General features: G+C 43.8%; 1 protein-coding gene across 1 annotated transcript in view; it reads left to right on the top strand.

Moving 5' to 3' along the window:
* The first annotated feature begins 463 nt into the window (after nt 1–463).
* Nucleotides 464–18,721, top strand: part of DLGAP1 (DLG associated protein 1) — an 850,590-nt gene continuing 832,332 nt past the window's right edge. The window contains exon 1 of the mRNA XM_082418629.1: nt 464–1,004. The gene's annotated coding sequence lies outside the window, so the exon portion shown is untranslated. The remainder of the gene's footprint in view (nt 1,005–18,721) is intronic.

Here is an 18,721-nt window from a genome sequence, read left to right as displayed (position 1 = left end):
ATGGATTCGTTTTTCTAGTTACCTTTAGGCCAATACCTTGAGAAGCTGGTGGTAAAAATATTGTATAATCTAATCCACAAGAGCCTTCGTTGTACAAATGGGGAAACTGAGGCTCTGGGGGAGGTAATGGCACCGGGTGTGAACGTCAGTCCGGGTGAGTCTAGACTCTTTCCACGACCCCGGCTCCTCCCTGGCGATTGCTTCTTCAAAAATTCTACTAGGGATCCCGAGGATGGAGAGAGAGAAAGGCAAACCCTCTGCCCGTCAACATGAGTTCCTGTGATAGTGTTGAGCGCTCCCGATGACAAGGTTGGGAACGAGAGCTGTCAGGTGAGGAGGGGCAGGTTCACTTCTCCGCGGACGCTGCGCCGGGGAACGCACGGGACACGCCCACTAACGCGCGGGCGCCTCGCGGTTCCTTCGAGGGGTTGCGGGGCTTTCCCCTCCGCGTGGTGTGAGCGCACTTGCGGCCCGGAGCTGCGCGGGCATCACCCGCAGGACGCCGGGCGCCTCCCTGCGGCCCGGGCGCACGTGCCTGGGCTGGGTCAGGGCTGGTGGCCCGCCGTAGTAGCCGGGGCGGGTGGGAGTGCTGGCTCCGGGCCGCGGCCGCCGCCCGCCCGCCGGCTCCCGCGGTTGGGCGGAGGAAGCGCGGGACTCCTCCTCCCCGCCGTATTAACATGCACCCAGGGGCGGGTGACCAGCCCAGCCTCGCCGCCCCAGCCCGCCGCGTCCCGGCGCTCAGCAGCCGCGCCAGAGGCGAGCGCTGCGCTCCGGGCCCCGCAATCCCGAGGACACGGCCTCTCCGACACCTCCGGCCCGGGGGTATCGGCGGCATCCGCGGCGGGAGCGGCCGTAGCCGCCTCGGCTCCTCACTCGAGTCCTTCCCATCGCCTCGCTGGGAGCCTGTCCCGGCCACGGGGACACTTCTTTCGTCCTCCCTCCGAGGCTCGCGGGACCGACGGACGGCCGCGGCGACCGAGGGCCGGACTGCGGGCAGTGGCAAGGTAACGCCGGGCTGCTCCGGGGGCTGGGGCGTGCGCTCGCGGCGGCGGCCACCGGAGCCCGGGCCGCCGCCACCGCCGCCACCGCCGCGCGCTGGGCGGCTCTTGCCCGCCGCGCGGTCACCGCTTCTGTCGCGGGCGGAGGGACTCTGAACTGGGCTCCCCTAGCCGCCGGCCGGCTTCTCCTTCGCCTTCCACCGCCCGGGGCGCACTCCAGCGACCCCCGGGGTACTCCGGGAACCTGGGGATCGGCGCGCCCCTCTCCGGCGTGCGGTTCTCGCTGTTCCCCCCGGGGCCTGAGGAGAGGACGGATTTCTAATTGCGACAGGGTCCCGGAAGGGGGAGGGGAGGAGAACAACAGTCCCCGTCACGTCCACCGGCCAAATTCCCACCCCTCCCCCCACCCCGACCCCAACCCCCGATGCACCTTGCAGGGAAGGAGGGGGCTGCTCCCTGCAGGGCATTTCTCGACTGGCTCCTGGGTCTTTGGCGAGGCAAGTTGTTGCACTTGTTTTTTAGGTGACATTTTGGCATTGGTAGTGGAGCTAGCCCCCTCCCCTGTGTGTGTGCGTGTATGTATATGTGCGTGTGCGCGCGCGCGCGTGCGCGAGCGCGCAAGAGAGAGAAAGCCAGAGAAGCAGAGACAAAGAGAGACAGAGGCACGCAGGGAGAGACCGAGATACAGAAAGAGAGACGCACGGAGAGAACGGGGTCCAAGGGAGCGATCACGGGAGGGTCGACCCCCGCCCGCGGCCGAGGCCAAGGCCGATTCCCGGCCAATCGCGGCGCGGGCGGTGAGACCCGATATTCAGCCAGCTGAACAGTCGGGGCTGAGCCGGGACCAGACAGGGACACCCCTCCTCCGGGCCGGGAGGGATAACAAATTGCACTTTCATTGGGGGGGCGGCCGCAGCTGCAGGCGGGACTTCGGGGGCCGCGCGGAGATGGAGATCCTGCCTGCAGGGCTCGGGAGGCTGCGCCCCTCGCGGGAGGCGAGCCAGCCCAGCCTGGCGCGGTGGCCCCGGGAAGCGGTGGGAAGGGGCTGCTCAGGTGCTTGCGCCCGCGACACTGTCTGTGCCGGCGCGCCGTTCCCGCCCAGGGCTCTCAGGCTCGCCTCCCTCCCGGCCAGGAGGCTGCGGAATTTTCTGTCGGAGAAGGGGAGGGGGTTTGAGGCGACGAGGAGGCCGGGACAGGACCCTCCGTGGGGGGGGCGGGGGCGGTGAGATGTTATCTCCTTTATGGACTCCTGCGAGACTGTCCCCTCTTAACACCCTGAGCTTGGCTCCGTTCTTGAGAGATCGATGCTCCTTCTCCCCCACCCTCCACCCCCAGCATAACACATGAAGTTATGGAATTACAGTGATGAAAAACATCATAAAAGTAACAATTCAAGGCAGATCTTTAGCTTTTAAAGTCTTCGAGAATGGCTTTGTAAACTGGTGATGGATCAGTCTGACTTGTAGTCAGATCCTGGGATGAGGAATGTTCAGAACTAGGAAAGCAATTTTAGGACCAAATGCAAACATCTTGCAAATTATTTTTTACCAGGAAGGAGCTAACTGCCTTTTGACGGTTATTTATAGCCGAATTTCAGCTTCAGGAAGCAACTTTCTATTGGCCTAGGTAATTTTGCATGTAGAGCAGTAATCTTTATCCCAACTTGAACCAAAATGACAGGAAGGCAAGAGATGTTACAAGTATCCTAATTTATCCAATGTCAAAAGGATAAAGTTTTCTTTGTTTACATTTTTAAGAAGGAGATCCAAAGTCATAAAGAAATATCGAATAACTTTGCAAAACATTTGAAATTTAACTGTTTAGGTTACAAAAACTACCCTTGGTTCAGAAAATTCATATTGTGGCGTGAAATAGGAAAGTTCATAGAAATCTGGTATCAATGGCCTTGTTATTAGTTTCCTTTGGGTGTATTAGTTCAGTTTAAAGTTGCTGCAGTAAAGTCACTTCCTTGAAATATTCCTAATTCTAGATCTAAAATTCCATGACTATTAAAAAAACAACTGACTCACTTAAGAGAAAGTATTAGCTACTTTGTATGAAAAGAGACTTGAATGGCTTCACAAATATAGACTATTTAAAAAATTACGTCTGCTGTTTCTCTCTCTATTTCTATCCCAAGGTTAGTTCGCTAAATAAAATATTTGATCTCAAAAATTATAGACAATATAAATATTGGCAAAATGAACTGATAAACAGATTCTTTAAAAGATTATGAAGTAATTTTCTGACAAAACTCTTCAAGTCACACACTAGCAATTGTGCTTTGCGGTGGGGGGGGGGGGTGGAATAATACTTGAGTTTTCCTTATGGGGAATTTTCATGGTTTAGAATCTGTAATTTCTCCTTCAATGTAAACTTCATTTTGCCAGGACTAAAACCTTGATATGAGTGATTATTGAAATCAAGACCTTCTCAAAATATTATGTAGCCCATTCAGGGAAATAGCCTAAACTAACTATAAGTTGTTCTACTTTCTAAGTCCTTCTAAGCGTAAATGTTCTATTGAATCAAATTTGGAAATACGGATTGCATGCACTTTGATTTAACTTCTACTAGGTTATGTATGCCTTTGTTCTATATGGCTGTCTAGACTGATTACTATTTATTTATTTATTTTTTAGATTACTTTTTGTTGTTAGTTTTTGGCTACGCAGCGCGGCTCACGGGATCTTAGTTCCCCGACCAGGAATCGAACCCGACCCCCTGCAATGGAAGCGTGGTGCCCTAATCACTGGACCACCAGGGAATTCCCTAGATTGATTAATTTTTAAATATAAATTTAAAACTGGGAAGAGGGGAAATGAAGTTTTACTAACTACTCATTTAGAGATTTGTAGCATAGTAACAATTTCATGTACAACTCAGTTGAGACAAGTAGCATTCTTTGAATAGCAACTTCTTCTGGAAACAAAGAGTTCAGTGTTCTGATTTGGATCTCATGTAATATTTCAAATTCAGAAAGAATAGTAATATGCCACCTAAATGCGTGTTTTCATAGTGAAGTTTCTATGACAGATTCACATTATGGTATCTTCTGGATCATTCCCACAAATTGTTTTCCCCTTATTCAGAGCAGCCCTGCTCGATGCAGAAGGATCTGTTTCCTCTTAGGAAGCATTCCATTGGAAGACTGTCATGAAGATTTCATCTCTGTAGAAAGCACGCTTGCCTCTCATGATTAATCTAAGGAAACAGTGTAGTTGTAAGTTCTTTTGTTTCCTTTTCTCCTTTATCCCGCTAAAGGAGCACGCTTAAAGCAGGAGCATCGTGAAAGGACTTTTGAAAAATCTGAACACTTGTCTCCAATCCTCACCTCCCACACTTACAATCTATGCCTTACCGTCTATGAGATGTTGTTTTCTTTGTACATTTTTATTTTAAAGAAACACAATCACAAGAAGACCCTTTGTCTAGAATTCTAAAAATTTTGTGCCGCAGATACAGTTGGAGGTTCAAAAGCACCCCTTCATGTCTTGTGCCATCTCTTATTTCCAGAAGATCCTCAGGGCTTGTAATTCTTCATTTTCAAAGAAAGGAATCATTTCTTCTTTGACTTTCTTCCTTTTTTTTTTTAAATCATGGGGAATGTGTAACCTGATTCCTGTTACTCCCCAATGAAGGTGACTTTCATTATGTGGTCTCTCAGGAATTGCCAAAGATGTTGTTCCTAGGAAGGTCTAAACCGTTCTTCTACCACAGAGGAGGATTTAGAACTAATCATCAGTCTTTCACTTTAATTTATTAAACATCCACTGACAACTCATTGTATGAGATACCAGGTACCAGTTCCTTTTCTTCTAACACATACCTCTTTGGCTTATGCAAAATGTATATTTGCTATGTATAATATACCATTAATGCATACCAAAATTTGTGACTTCTTTTTTTTTGTAACCCTGCAACACCCAAACCACCTGCTAAGGAAAACGTGTGGTTGAGGGCAGAAAAAATGGGATGTGGATATAAGGTGGTTAAAATGGTGAATGGCTGTTCTTTGAGGTCTTTTCCTCCTTTCTCTGATTGCACAGAGGTTGGTATTGCGTGTGAGTTGTGCTGACCCACAAATTTTACATCTTTTAGTCTAGACAATGGTGGGGCCAGACAGCTGGTGTACCAGTGAGAAACTGGAGATCTTCTCTGCCTTTATTGACCTAAGGTTTTCCCTGGATGGTGTTTATTGTTTTCTCCTTCCTGCAGGAGGTAATGATTACTGGGTAACAAGTGACAGCCCACTTGGGAGCCCAGCTCACACCCAGGAAACCCTCTGGATATGTGGCCACGGATCTTTGGCTCAGATTCTTGGGCCTTTTCTTTCCTGGGTAGGTGAGAACCTGCATAGCGGGGGATATCATTGCCCAGTTTGGGGTTGTTGTGAACTAGATATCAGTGCTCTGGGTCTTCTCTGAAGATGCAGACCTACCCTCCTCCTGGGATTTGCCTGACACTATACTGTTCATTTTCACATTCATTTATCATGGTTTGCTCCTCCGTCGTCATGGACAATTTCTATATCTTCTCCCAACGTTTCTTGTCGGATTTGTAAGCAACAGCACAAAAGCAAGCGTGAAGAGTGTGGTTTGGCAGTGCATTAACTGCCCGATCCTGCCAGGACTTCTTAGGATTCAGCAGACTGGTAGTCTCATTGGAGCCATGGATGAGCAATTAGGAGAGGAGGATTTGTGCTGGGACCTGAGTATCTCCTCGCTCCTGCATCCCCATCTGCACCGGGAGGGCTCAGAGGCATTTCAGTGGCTCCATCAGGCTGCTTGTGGGAAGGTCTCTCTCTCTCTCTCTCTCTCTCTCTCTCTCTCTCTCTCTCTCTCTCTCTCTCTGGGCGCATTTCCAGCTCTGCTACTTTACTCCCTGACATGGTTTTGGCTAATTTGGAAACATCTGCTAGAGTAACTTCCCTTTTAATTCTACTACAGGAGAACGTTTATGAGTATTCTGACAGGAGGACTGGCATTAACCCTCACTGTAACCTCCAGATTACATCCTTGCCCTGGGGACCCTTGCTTACTGGGTTTCAGTTTCAGTGGAAACTCAGTGTGATATCTTTTTCCGGGCTAGAAATTGCCCCTGGTAGATAGCATGGAGATTTCTTTGCAAGACACAGGCTGCCGTTCAAGAGGAAAATGGCATTTTGATCTTGTCTCAGACTTTGCGAGCAGCTCTTCTTTGATATGATTCATCAGACTAGTCTAGCAAGAAGGCAAGGCACAGTCACTCTCCTCGAAGCTCTTTACCCAGATACGAATGCAGAAGCAAAGTCACCTTTTCTATCAGACAGGGATGAGCTTTCCCACTTGGAGCTGGGAAGGGGCAGCAGGGTAACCTTGAAGCAGTAACACATTTAGAAGTTTCCTGTGTGAACTCCCTGGAACATGTTTCTTACATTATTTCCGCTTCCCTAGACCTCAGCTGAAAGGTCATTTAATCAGTGAAGCTGTCCGGTTGCAGGCAACTTAGTTGCCTTGATACTTTTTACCATGGTCCTTTTACAGTAAATAATGAGGCCTTGACTTTTGTGATTATCTGATCGATTGTCTTCCCCGCTGAACTATGCATTCCCTGAGATCAAGGACTAAAATAGCATGTTCACAATATATCACTGACGCCTAGCACAGCACCTGGGACTTAGTAAGTGGTCAGTAGACATTGACTGAGTGAATGAATGAATGATGAGTGCATGCAAATCTGTATTCCAACTGTGTAAGGACCGTAACTCTGAAGGTAGTATTACATGGCTTTTGCATGGCCCTCCTTGTAGTCTCAAACTGTGCATCCTTTGGTCCTAAGCTTCTTCTGATAACACCTGGTAAACACAGGGCTGATCCCAGCATGGCCAGCATGTGATGGGTTAGGTTGTGCTCTGTTTCCAGCTACAGAAACTACAGTCTTCTGGTCAACAGAGGGAGGTTCTGAAATAAGATACGGATTAAAAAAACAAAGCAATACAAACCCCTCCCCCCCTGAAAAAAAACCCTCTTGCCCCTTTTCCTTTCTCCTCCTTCTCACTCACACATACGAATGGCTTAACCACCCCACTTGCCTTTATCAGATTCCACCCCCTCGCCCCGCCCTTTGATGCTAAACACAAACTTCTTTCCCACCCTTTACCCCCAAAGGATCAAGCATTCCTTCCTGTGTCTCCACTGAATCTGATGCACATTTATTTATTTTAAAACATTTATTTATTGATTGATTCGGCTGCGTCATGATTTATTTATTAGTTTTAGTGTGCGGGATCTTTTGTTGCGGCGCAGGGCTCTAGAGCTCACGGGCTCAGTAGTTGCGGTGGGTGGGTTTAGTTGTCCTATGGCGTGTGGGACCTTAGTTCCCCGACCAGGGATCGAACCCAAGTTCCCTGCATTGTAAGGTGGATTCTTAACCAGAGGACTGCCAGGGAAGTCCTTGATGCATATTTATATTCCATTTTCTGTTGATGTGCTTGTCAACCTCTATGAGACCGTAAGCTCAAGGGATAACAGAGATAGGGGCTAGGAGAGGGGTTGCTGATGGAAGGGATGCAAATGTTCACTGAAGATTGAAAGGTTGAATCAGATCACAGGGATGAGAGGTATGAAGTGGGAGGGGGAGAAGTGGCTACAACTGACTTTCTTGCTGGAGGTTGATTTCTGTAGAGGTACCTACTTAGAACCTATGTGGGGTGGCTCTTGATCATAGGGGATGTTGGAATCTACCATTTTAAATTATATGGGTTCACAGCCTCCTTGGTATTTCCATGACATTTTTATACTAGTTTCTGGCCAGGCAAGTAGTATATTCTGTCCGATCTACACTTCTGAGACACTGGAACGATGAGGTGTGGTGGGCCAGCGGCACGGGTGTGCTAACCTGCCCTTCCCCCCGCCCCCAGCTTTAGATGTTACACCACTGCTCAGCCTTACAGATCTGCGAGGCAATGTAAGACTCAGCATGGACATGACCCATGTTTTTATAATAATGCATCATCACTTTTCTAGATTTGCCTCTACTTTATCGGTAATTTAAAATATTCTGCTTTGATGCTAAGAATATCAAGGGGTTTAGATGATCCACGGCAGATATTTGGCATGGATATAGCCTTTCCAAGGATGGGCGAACGAGCAAATGAAATCATATGATCTTCCTTGTATTCATGAGTATTGAGACTGTCGAAGTGCAAAATATAGTTCAAATCCTTGGGCAGCTGAAAATCGAACCCAAAGCAGTGGGATCGTTTTGGAATGCTTCCTAAAGAGCACGGTCTTATGTTGGACTTTCCTAGATGGTAAGAGTTAAGTAGGAGGAAGGGATGACTTTTCAGATAAAGCAAAACTTTGACAAAGACATGGAGATGCAAACCAACTTGGCAGATTGCTGGCTCAGGGAGATGGTCTTCTGCACCAGCTTCTCTAGTGCATTTTAATTAGACCTGGAAATGAATTTGACTGAGAAGGATGGAGGTACACTCTGGATGGTTTTACTGATGATTCAAGAATGTTTAGCGTTGACAGGAGCATTGAAGGACTTTGTATAGACAGTGACATGGAGAAGTGGCCTCTGGGACGGATGGAAGTGGATCAGTCTGCCACCAGATGGGGACAGAGGGATGCCTTAGGGGGCTGTTGTGCTAATTCAGGTATAAATGATGGGCTCCAGGTGGAGGGAAGTCAGTATGGGAGAAGAGAAGACATGAAATATTTTGGAAAATTCTCAAGTAATAGTCGACTCTTTTCTTTCTCTGTTACTGTGTACCTGTGCCTCAAACTACTTTTCAGTTCTTCATTACAAATTGAGAATTATTGTGAAATGTTTCAGCAACACGAAAAATTAAATATTATGGTAAACACACATGTACCCAATCACTGCACATGGTGTTGATACTCTCAGAGTCTCTCCAAGGCTATGTCCCCTCAGTGGTACCCTGTACACTGAATTTTGTGTTTATCATTGCCACACATTTCCTCATCCTTTGCTAGGTATGTAGGTATATGTGTGTACTACACAGTAGAATCTTGTTTTGCTGTTTTAAAACTCTATAAATAGGAACACCATGCTCTTTGTAGTCTTCTTTACCCAACTTTAATTGATTACTATTTTGTTGATATGAATAGGTATTACTTATTCACTCTTACTACCCTATGGTATTCCGTTGTATAATATATAGTGATTAATGTATTGATGGACATTCTATTTATTTTCCAACAAGGCTGCTACGGATGTTCATACGCACATATCCTTGTGCTAACAAAGGACCTTTCCTTGGGGTATATTCTTAGGAGAATTGTAGGAGGGATTTGTACCTTCCCATTTAGCAGATAATGCCAAATTACCAAAAAGAGTTTTGTCTATTTATCCTCCCACCACCCATCTATAAGAGCTCCTTTTGTTCTGTATCGTTGTCAGCACTTAGTGGTATATGTTATTTTTTGCCAGCCTTTGGGATGTGAAATTATATCTCCTTGCGGTTTTAATGTGTTGTTTCCTGACCGCTAATGTTGTTGACCATTTTTTTGCTCTCTTAACATTCAGATTTCTTTGGAATGTGTAGGTGTACATGTTGTCCACTCTGCCACTGCATAAAAAAACTCATTGATTTGTGAGAGTTATTTATATATTCTGGATATCAGAGTTTTTTCTGTAATTTCATTCCAGAAATGAAATGAAGCTCCTTTCAATGGGCTTCTCCCAACTGGTGGCTTGTCTTTTCATTTTTAGGACATCTTTCGGTGAAAAGATTCTTTTTAAAATTTAAAATAGATGCATTTTTGATTCTTCTTGTTATGGTATCGATATCTTGTTTAAGAAATCTTTTCCATTTCTAAGTGGTAAAAGTATCACCCTTTTCTATCTCATAAATTTTTTTTTTTTAATTTTAATTTTTGGCTGCGTTGGGTCTTTGTTGTTGCTTGCGGGCTTTCTCTAGTTGCAGCGAGCAGGGGCTACTCTTCATTGTGGTGTGTGGGCTTTTCATTGCGGTGGCTTCTCCCGTTGCGGAGCACGGGCTCTAGGTGCGCGGGCTTCAGTAGTTGTGGCACGCGGGCTCAGTAGTTGTGGCTCGCGGGCTCTAGAGCACAGGCTCAGTAGTTGTGGCGCGTGGGCTTAGTTGCTCCGCGGCATGTGGGATCTTCCCGGACCAGAGCCCGAACCCGTGTCCCCTGCATTGGCAGGCGGATTCTTAACCACTGAGCCACCAGGGAAGAACTCTCATAAACTATTAAAGTTTTATTTTCACATTTAGTTCTTCAAGACTTTCGTATCAAAGGTTATTTTATAAAGCCCTTAATTACATTCCAGATTAGGGCACAGCATATAACTTCTCTTGGTCTTAATTTCTTCCTCATGAAGTTAGACTCTGAAGCAGTTGTACTGTATGGATTCTGCTGCCGCCCCTCCACTTCAAGACTTCATCATGTTACGTCGGGAATGTACAGAGCGTCTTAATGGAACTTCTTGCCTCCAGGGTCTCCTTCTGATTCAACTTGCATCTAGATTTACTTTTCTAAAGACCTATCAAAGTCACTGTGAGACTCCTCAAACTCTGACCTTGAGACCATGAGGGCAGCAGCCACGACCATTTTTACTTCCCTGCATCCCCCAGACTCGAGCACAAACCTGGAACATGGCTGGTTGGTCCTCAGATGTGTGAGTGAGAGAAGGCACAGCTGGCTCCCTTCGTGGCTCAGCTCCATTTCTTTTTCTTTTTTAAATTTTTATTGAAATATAGCTGCTTTACAATATTGTATTAGTTTCAGATATACAGCAAAGTGATTGTTATACATATATTTTATATATGTATATAAAATATATATATATACACTTTTTTAGATTCTTTTCCTTTATAGGTTATTACAAGATATTGAGTAGAGTTCCCTGTAGGAGTTCCCAGTAGGTCCTTGTTGTTTGTCTCTTTTATATACAGTAGTGTGTACATGCTAATCCCAAACTCCTAATTTATCCCTCCCCCCCTCCATTTCTTAGTCTCTTACATCAAAACTCTTCTCCACCATGACCACCTCTGCTTGTCAGGACTGTGCTATTCTGGCCCTTCTTTCTTCCTCCTCCTTTGTTTCTTTTTCCTTCATGTATTTAAATTCTGTCGAATTGACAGATCGCCAGCAGCACATTCTCCTCGGGCCTAGAGAAGAGGAGTCTGGAATTTACTTTTCCCTTCATGTCCTTCTGTACAGTTTGAGTGTTTTACCATGAGCAAGAATTTCTTTTAAAATCATTGTTTCAATGCTTCCTCTATCCTTCAAGGCCCAGTCAAACCTCGCCTCTCACATGAAGCGTTTTATGACTATTCCAGCCCAGGGTAGACTGTCCTCTGAGTTCCAGTTGCGTTTTTCTGGATCATTTACTTTATGATTTACATTTTAAACATGTAATGTGAATACTGCTAGATTTTAAGCTCCTTCAAGTGATGAATTGGCTAATGTGCTTTTTGTCTGTCTTCTAGGCCTAAACCCAGGTAGCCAGCAGAGTGGTTTTTTTTTTTAGGAGGTGGCAGCTGCTTTCTTGATGATTGTAATTAGTTATTGGAGATGGCTTGGGCTGAGCGGAGACTTGGAGTGTGAGGACATTGGGAATAGTGACATTACTGGAACATGTAAGGATCTGGAATAAGAGGCTAAATTGTGGTGATAAAAATTTGAGCTCTATTTTGGTTATGTTGACTTTTGACATGACCTGTCCCATCAGCAACTTGGGAAACATTAAACCTGAGTTTTAAGAATTGATAAAGATTTGAGGTTGTGGATTAGGGTGTTCTCTGCTGGAAGTCTATCATTAGATTCAGGATACTAGCAGCTGTTTCTATGTTCCAGACAGTAATCTTACTCCTCACCACCCCCAGTCCTGATTCTACTATTCTGATATGTAACTAACTAGATGACTCTGGGCAAGTTCATTCTCGGAGTTCAGTTTCCTCATGTGAACAAGGAGGATAACTAAAGTTACATATCAGAGGTTTTGAAAGGACTCAGTGAGCCAACCTTTGTAAAGCATCTCGCTCAGTGGTGGGCTTATGGTGGGCACATAATAAATGCTGTTAATAACAATACATTTTTATCTGCAAGAACTCATCTGCCAACCATCTTTTTATAACAAAGTAGCACCTTGGTTTAAAAGGTGCTATTTTCAAAGAATTTAAAAATTATTTAGTCATGAAAGATTTTTTTCTCCTAGTGAAAATTCCTAGATCTGCTTTCATTTTCCCTAATTATCTGATGACAATGAGAGCAATTCACTGAACAACTGCAATAATAGCTAATATTTATTGAGCAACCCCGGTCTTTGGACTCCGGCAGTAGTGCCTTTAGGCTCCACAGGCAGCATTTACAGGGAAAGAGGCCCACAGCCCCTACAGTTCAGTCCTGTCTGATGTGGTATCATATGCTGTGAGGAGAGTACAAAAGAAATCAAAGTCATGTCTTTCTCCCCAAGGAAGATTTAATTGTCAAAAAATTAATGCAGCTAAAGCAACATGCAAAGTGTACATTTTAATTTACTCTGACCAGAATGCATATTTATTAAGGCAAGATGGGATATGGAAAAGGTCTCTAAGCTAACCAGAAAGAGGCAGTTATGCTTGACCCTAACAGAGGAGCATCTCTTAACGGTCACGGTGAGCCCCGGGTCCATTGTACTTTGGCAGGTGGGGCACTCGTCTTCTGATTGCATCCACCTTTGTCTGCTGCGTGTGGCTTATCTTCTGCCTCCAAGTCATGTGTCTTCACGCAGCTCACAGTGAAGACTCAGCTGTGTCTTCACAGCTTCTCTCTTAGAAGGGGCTCAGCAGATAAAAACCAATACTAAACAGAATGAGAACTTTACTGATTGATTAGATGGGAAAATTCCATTGTTTTTTCATTAAGGGAAGGGTTTCTGGACAGTTACATCTAGATTATTTGGGTTTTGTAGGATTTTTATGTGTTATAGCAGCATGATATTTCATGTCTTTGTGATTTAGGTTTAAAACCCCATACACCCAAATACAAAATACTTTTTCACGTCCTTAATCTCACATCCTTAATTCTTTCAGGGAATCCTCTTGGGTAGAAATGTTGGTACACACAAACTGGCTTGAGGTGATCCAAAGAGAGCTGATAAACACACATTAAATGTGAGAAATATTGGCAATACTAATTTACCAAGAGGTTGTGTTCCATAGGTGTGCTTATAAGCTGATTATTTTTGGACACCCAACAGAATTATCCCATAGAAATTATGTATCTGATAGTGGCTGGCTTCTAAAGTTAAATTTCTAGAGTCCTTTTTCACCCATTTTCTACAAGCAAATGAGTATTACTATAATGAAAACCATAGCTATTTAAAATTCCGGACCCTATATCTATGAAAAAAAGGAATTCTCAGTTGTGACTAGGAACACATACCACCCTTTCTGCCACAGAATTAAGAAGTCTCTCGCTCTGCCAGGGGTCAGGTGCTGAACCATGTTCAGGCAGCAGCCGCTGCTAACACGGCGGTGTGATTTCCCCTTGATCCAGGACCAGACTGGTGAGGGGATGAGGGAACCAAGAGGCCCACTGATGGGCGCTAATAATTGTTAACGAGCTACATTTATATAAACCACTTCTCTTTATTTGAATATTTGAATGAAAGAAGAAAACTCTAGTATAGCTCAATTACCCATATTATGTCCTGCATTGAGAACCAAGATATGTAGGTGATTTCTAAGTCAGATGTCAATAAGGGAGTGATGGGTAGAAATGTATTCCTTTGTACTTAGTTCATTTTTCCAGATTTTTATTTTCCTATGCATTTCAGATCCTAAAGATGCCCACAGTTGGATGATAGGAATTACTGATTCATTCATTGATTCATTCAACTAACAACAGTTTATTGAGTAACTAGTACATGCCAGGCACTATTCTAGGTACTTTGAATTCGGTCCTGAGCAACAGCAAGAACGAAAGACAAAAGGCATCCCCTGTGGCGTTTACGTTCAAGTGTGAGGAAACAGACAGCAAACAATAAACATCAGACTTCTTTTCGCGTGTTAGAAGGAATAACAACTATGAAAAAAATAGAACCAGATGAGAGGGATTATTGAAGTACCGTTCTTTGATAGATTTCTAGTATAGAAGGAAATAAGCTTTTTTATTATTTTTATTTATTTATTTATTTAAAGACTTAAATAATAAATTTATTTTTAATTTATTTATTTTTGGCTGCGTTGGGTCTTTGTTGCTGTGCGCAGGCTTTCTCTAGTTGAGTTGAGCAGGGGCTACTCTTCGTTGCAGTGCGCGGGCTTCTCTTTGCGGTGGCTTCTCATTGCGGTGGCTTCTCTTGCTGCGGAGCATGGACTCTAGGTGCGCGGGCTTCAGTAGTTGTGGCACGCGGGCTCACTAGTTGTGGCTCACGGCCCTAGAGCGCAGGCTCAGTAGTTGTGGCGCACGGGCTGTGGGATCTTCCCGGACCAGGGATCGAACCCGTGTCCCCTGTGTTGGCAGGCAGATTCCTAACCACTGCGCCACCAGGGAAGTCCAAGCTTTTTTATTTTTATTTTTTAAATTCAGACCTTCTCTTGAAAGGTTCTAGCTTTGGGATTTGGCAAGGCTCTTGGAAAGGTGTGGGGTGATGTTCACTGCTATGTAGTTCTTTTATCCTTTCTGTCTTAACAGCAGTCTGTATACTTTTCAGATATAGTATCTACCATATTGCATTGTAGCTGCTTGTGGTTTTTAATCTCCTGCTAGATTATGCACTGTAACAACATAGGGCATGCTTCTTAAGAACATATCCCTGTAATAATACTGCTAGTAATAATCATAGTTATTATATCTCTTACTGAATGCTTTCTGTGCACTAAGTGTATTATGCTGCCCCTAAATAGAAAGTGATATCATGCTTTAGAGAATATATTCTCAGACTGCAGAACTCTCACGGGTAGAGCTGATCATAGAACCGAGTTCTGTTAGCACCAGCCTCTGTACCCCTCTGGTGCCTAACCCAGTGCCTGGCATTTGGTTGGCATCCAAGAAATATGGAGTGAAATGGGAATCAAGTAAGTGGCCATACTGTGAAACTGATAACTCTCAGAAATGTGTCTCCAGCTGCCTACAAGATATACCCTCTTGTTTTCAATTGTTTCACTTGACAGCGTAGCTGGCCCAGGAGGTGGTTCTTTGGAAATTTCTTGAAGTGACCCCTGTTTTATTCTTCTTGAATTCCTTCCTTCTGTTTCCACTCATCTCATTTGTGGAGAACTTGATGGAAATAGAAATATTTCTGCTAAAATCATAACCCTGTAGTCTGAAGGTAAAGCTTTTTGTTCTGTAATGTCTGTTATATGACGGAATCTCCACATATCCTTTTTCTGAGTTTTACCTTGCTGCTGACTGGGGCCTGCTCTGATGGGTTCTTTCAGGACGTAGGTGTTTCAATGGCACCAGGAACCAAGGGCCTCAATAAGTTGTGTTTGGCTCACCTTCCACTTTCCACCTGCCTCTTCCCACTTGTCAGAGAAATTTTGTGTGACAGAGGTGAGTCTCTGCGGAATCTTCTGGGGGTGGGACCATCTGCTTGCTGCGAAGAAAGTCAGTTCCTTCTTTCCAGGAAAGGATCTGTCAGCTGTAGGAGAAATGTTAGCTTCTTTTTTGTTTTTCCTTTTTAAACATCTTTATTGGAGTATAATTGCTTTACAATGATGTGTTAGTTTCTGCTCTATAATAAAGTGAATCAGCTATACATATACATATATCCCCATATCTCCTCCCTTTTGCGTCTCCCTCCTACCCTCCCTATCCCATCCCTCTAGGTGGTCACAAAGCACCGAGCTGATCTCCCTGTGCTATGCAGCTGCTTCCCACTAGCTATCTATTTTACATTTGGTAGTGTATATATGTCCATACCACTCTCTCACTTTGTCCCAGCTTACCCTTCCCTCTCCCCGTGTCCTCAAGTCCATTCTCTAAGTCTGCGTCTTTACTCCTGTCCTACCCCTAGCTTCCGCTTCCCATCGAGTAATCTACTGGAAAGGACATTTAGAGCATCCCTCCAAGACAAAGCAGCACACACACAGGTGACACCGGCAATAAAGACCGAATTTAGGGAACACGGTGAACGAACCTGACACACCTTTGGCAACATTCAGATAAGGACTTTAATGGCAAGCGGGAAAAAAAAGATGTTAGATTGTCCTCCTAAGAAATCCCAGCAGGAAAGTGCTCATTGGCTGTCGGGATTCTTTGCGATTGAGCCTGATGGAATTAAACACTTCAATCTGTTTAAACAGACACTGACAAATCAGCACTGTTGTATCCTTACCTCAAGTGCAAGGTAATTCAAGTGGCCTATAAAATACTGGCATGCTGCTATAGTTGTTTTTTAACTTTCATATTTTAAGGAAAAGGCAAGTTGACCGTATAAGCATCTCTATCTCAAATAAATGTTGGTACGGGATGTTTGGCGCATGTAAGTTATCAGAAGCTGAGATGAAGATGGATATGTGTCAGACTGGTAGAACAGTGAACACCCTTTGTAAAGTCCCTGCTGCCATAGTGTCACAGAAAACATGCATTTTGGAAGCGCAATGTCTTCCATCTTTCTTTGCGTGTTTCTACATGCGTTATTTCTGATGCTCTTGTTTGGGATTGCTTTACGTTCCTTACGTAAAATAAATTTGAGTGTTGACTTGCCTAGGGCATAAACTTAGTGAAAGTTCTAGAAAGCTGCTAGAAAAAGCAACGTACTGATAGTAATACATTAATTTCTTGAAGACAGGAAGTATATGGCCAAAGGCTTGGCAAGTTTTCAGTCTACAAGTGTCCTACGTTGAAATTGAAATTCAATTTTTTTTGATATTAGACACGTTCTTAAAATTAACCTGTATACACATGTATGGAGTGCACATGAGTCAAAAACGTTTTATTAGAAATCATATCATTGAAATTGAGTAGTCTACCTCACACAGTCATATATGTTGAGGTGTAAAATGGAAGGATAACTAATCTTTTCTAAGATATTTTAGTCCATCTGCCTGGAATTTTGCTCCCTCCCTCCTCCCAACTCGTTTTGCACACGACTGTTTTGTTTTGTTTTGTTTTCTCATTAATGCCACTCTTTCCCACCATTTGCAAAGTAGTTCAACTTATCACCGTATTCTCTTCCCAGCATCCTGGTTAGCATAGAGATTCTTAATAAATAAATATTGCTTCCTAATAAATATTTATCCAAAGAATGAATGTGAATGAAGTTCTCAATGACTTAACATTTTTTTTTATAATAATGAGCCATCTTTGAACCATTATTTACTTCACACCTGACACGAAATTGATAAACAAAACCGAGATCATACAGCATGATTTGTTCCATTAGTTATTGTTAACTGATCAATTATTCAGTAATTCTGAAAAATGAGAAAGAGGTTGAAGATATTATCCTTGCATTCAAGCATCTCGCTTGGCTAGAATGTTCCAAGAGATTTGATTGCTTTCCCTATAAGGTGGCATTAAATATCTTTGTCAATGTTTCAGTTCATCGATATTCTTCATAAAATTTCAGAAAGGAACCAGTCCATCTGTTCCTAGAGCACTGTCATTCCTTGGCAATTTTATTGGATTTTCCTCTTGGCTGCTTTATCGTTGTTTTGGAAAACTTGTTTTTCTTCTAAGTCCTGGCAGTGTGGATGGAGAAAACCAAAGTCTTCCTTCCATTGTTAGTGATTTCTCCTTTGTTTCCGAAAGATAAATTGAGCCTTCTATGATGGTTTATAAATTTTTGATGATGTTACCTAAACACTTTATTGGCATAAATAGGATTTTGGTTGAGCAGGAGCTGTAAGTGCTTTAGTTAAACATAACCATTATTGGACCCCATGAAGAGTTTAAGCCCATAGGATATTTGTCTTTCTCTGTCTGACTTACTAGGTCCATCCATGTCGCCGCAAATGGCATTATTTAGTTCTTTTTAAAAAATTTTTTTATGGCTGAGTAATATTCCATTGTATGTTTATACCACATGCCAGTCATTTTTTTAAAAAATTTATTTATTTTAGGCTGCGTTGGGTCTTTGTTGCTGTGTGCAGACTTTCTCTAGTTGTGGCAAGCGGGGGCTACTCTTCTTTGCTGTGTGCAGGCTTCTCATTGTGGTGGCTTCTCTTGTTGCGGAGCACGGGCTTCAGTAGTTGTGGTACGTGGGCTCAGTAGTTGTGGCTTGCAGGCTCTAGAGCGCAGGCTCAGTAGTTGTGGCACACGGGCTTAGTTGCTCCGTGGCATGTGGGATCTTCCCGGACCAGGGCTCGAACCTCTGTCCCCTGCATTGGTAGGCGGATTCTTAACCACTGCACCACCAGGGAAGCACCCCCCTTGCCTTTATTTTTGTTTCAAATGGAAAGTTTATTTGCTCAGTACACCAAATAGAATGCAAGCACTGTCATGACAAATATACAGAAATATGCAAATCAACATAAAATAGTAATTTAGTTTAAATGAAGGGAAATCTCTTTAAATGTTATGACAACATACTCCTAAGAATCTTTTTTTCAGTTAATTATACATTTAAATAAAATAAACGGTAATGAATTAAGTGGAAGTTAGCTTGTAAATTTTTCTTAAAAATAAAAATCCAACCCTATTAATCCATGTCAGTTAAACACTCTAACTAAAATTTCCAAGTAAGTGCAAAAATAGGTGGAGTTAGTTACCTTTTTTGCTTGAACAGTCCCAAGGAAATTGGTTCCTACAAATACAGCA

This window comes from Balaenoptera physalus (genome assembly GCF_965194825.1).
Source record: "Balaenoptera physalus genome assembly, chromosome: 12".
Classification (NCBI taxonomy): Eukaryota; Metazoa; Chordata; class Mammalia; order Artiodactyla; family Balaenopteridae; genus Balaenoptera; species Balaenoptera physalus.
The sequence above is the reverse complement of the archived record's forward strand: the minus strand, read 5'-3'. Positions and strand labels throughout refer to the sequence as shown.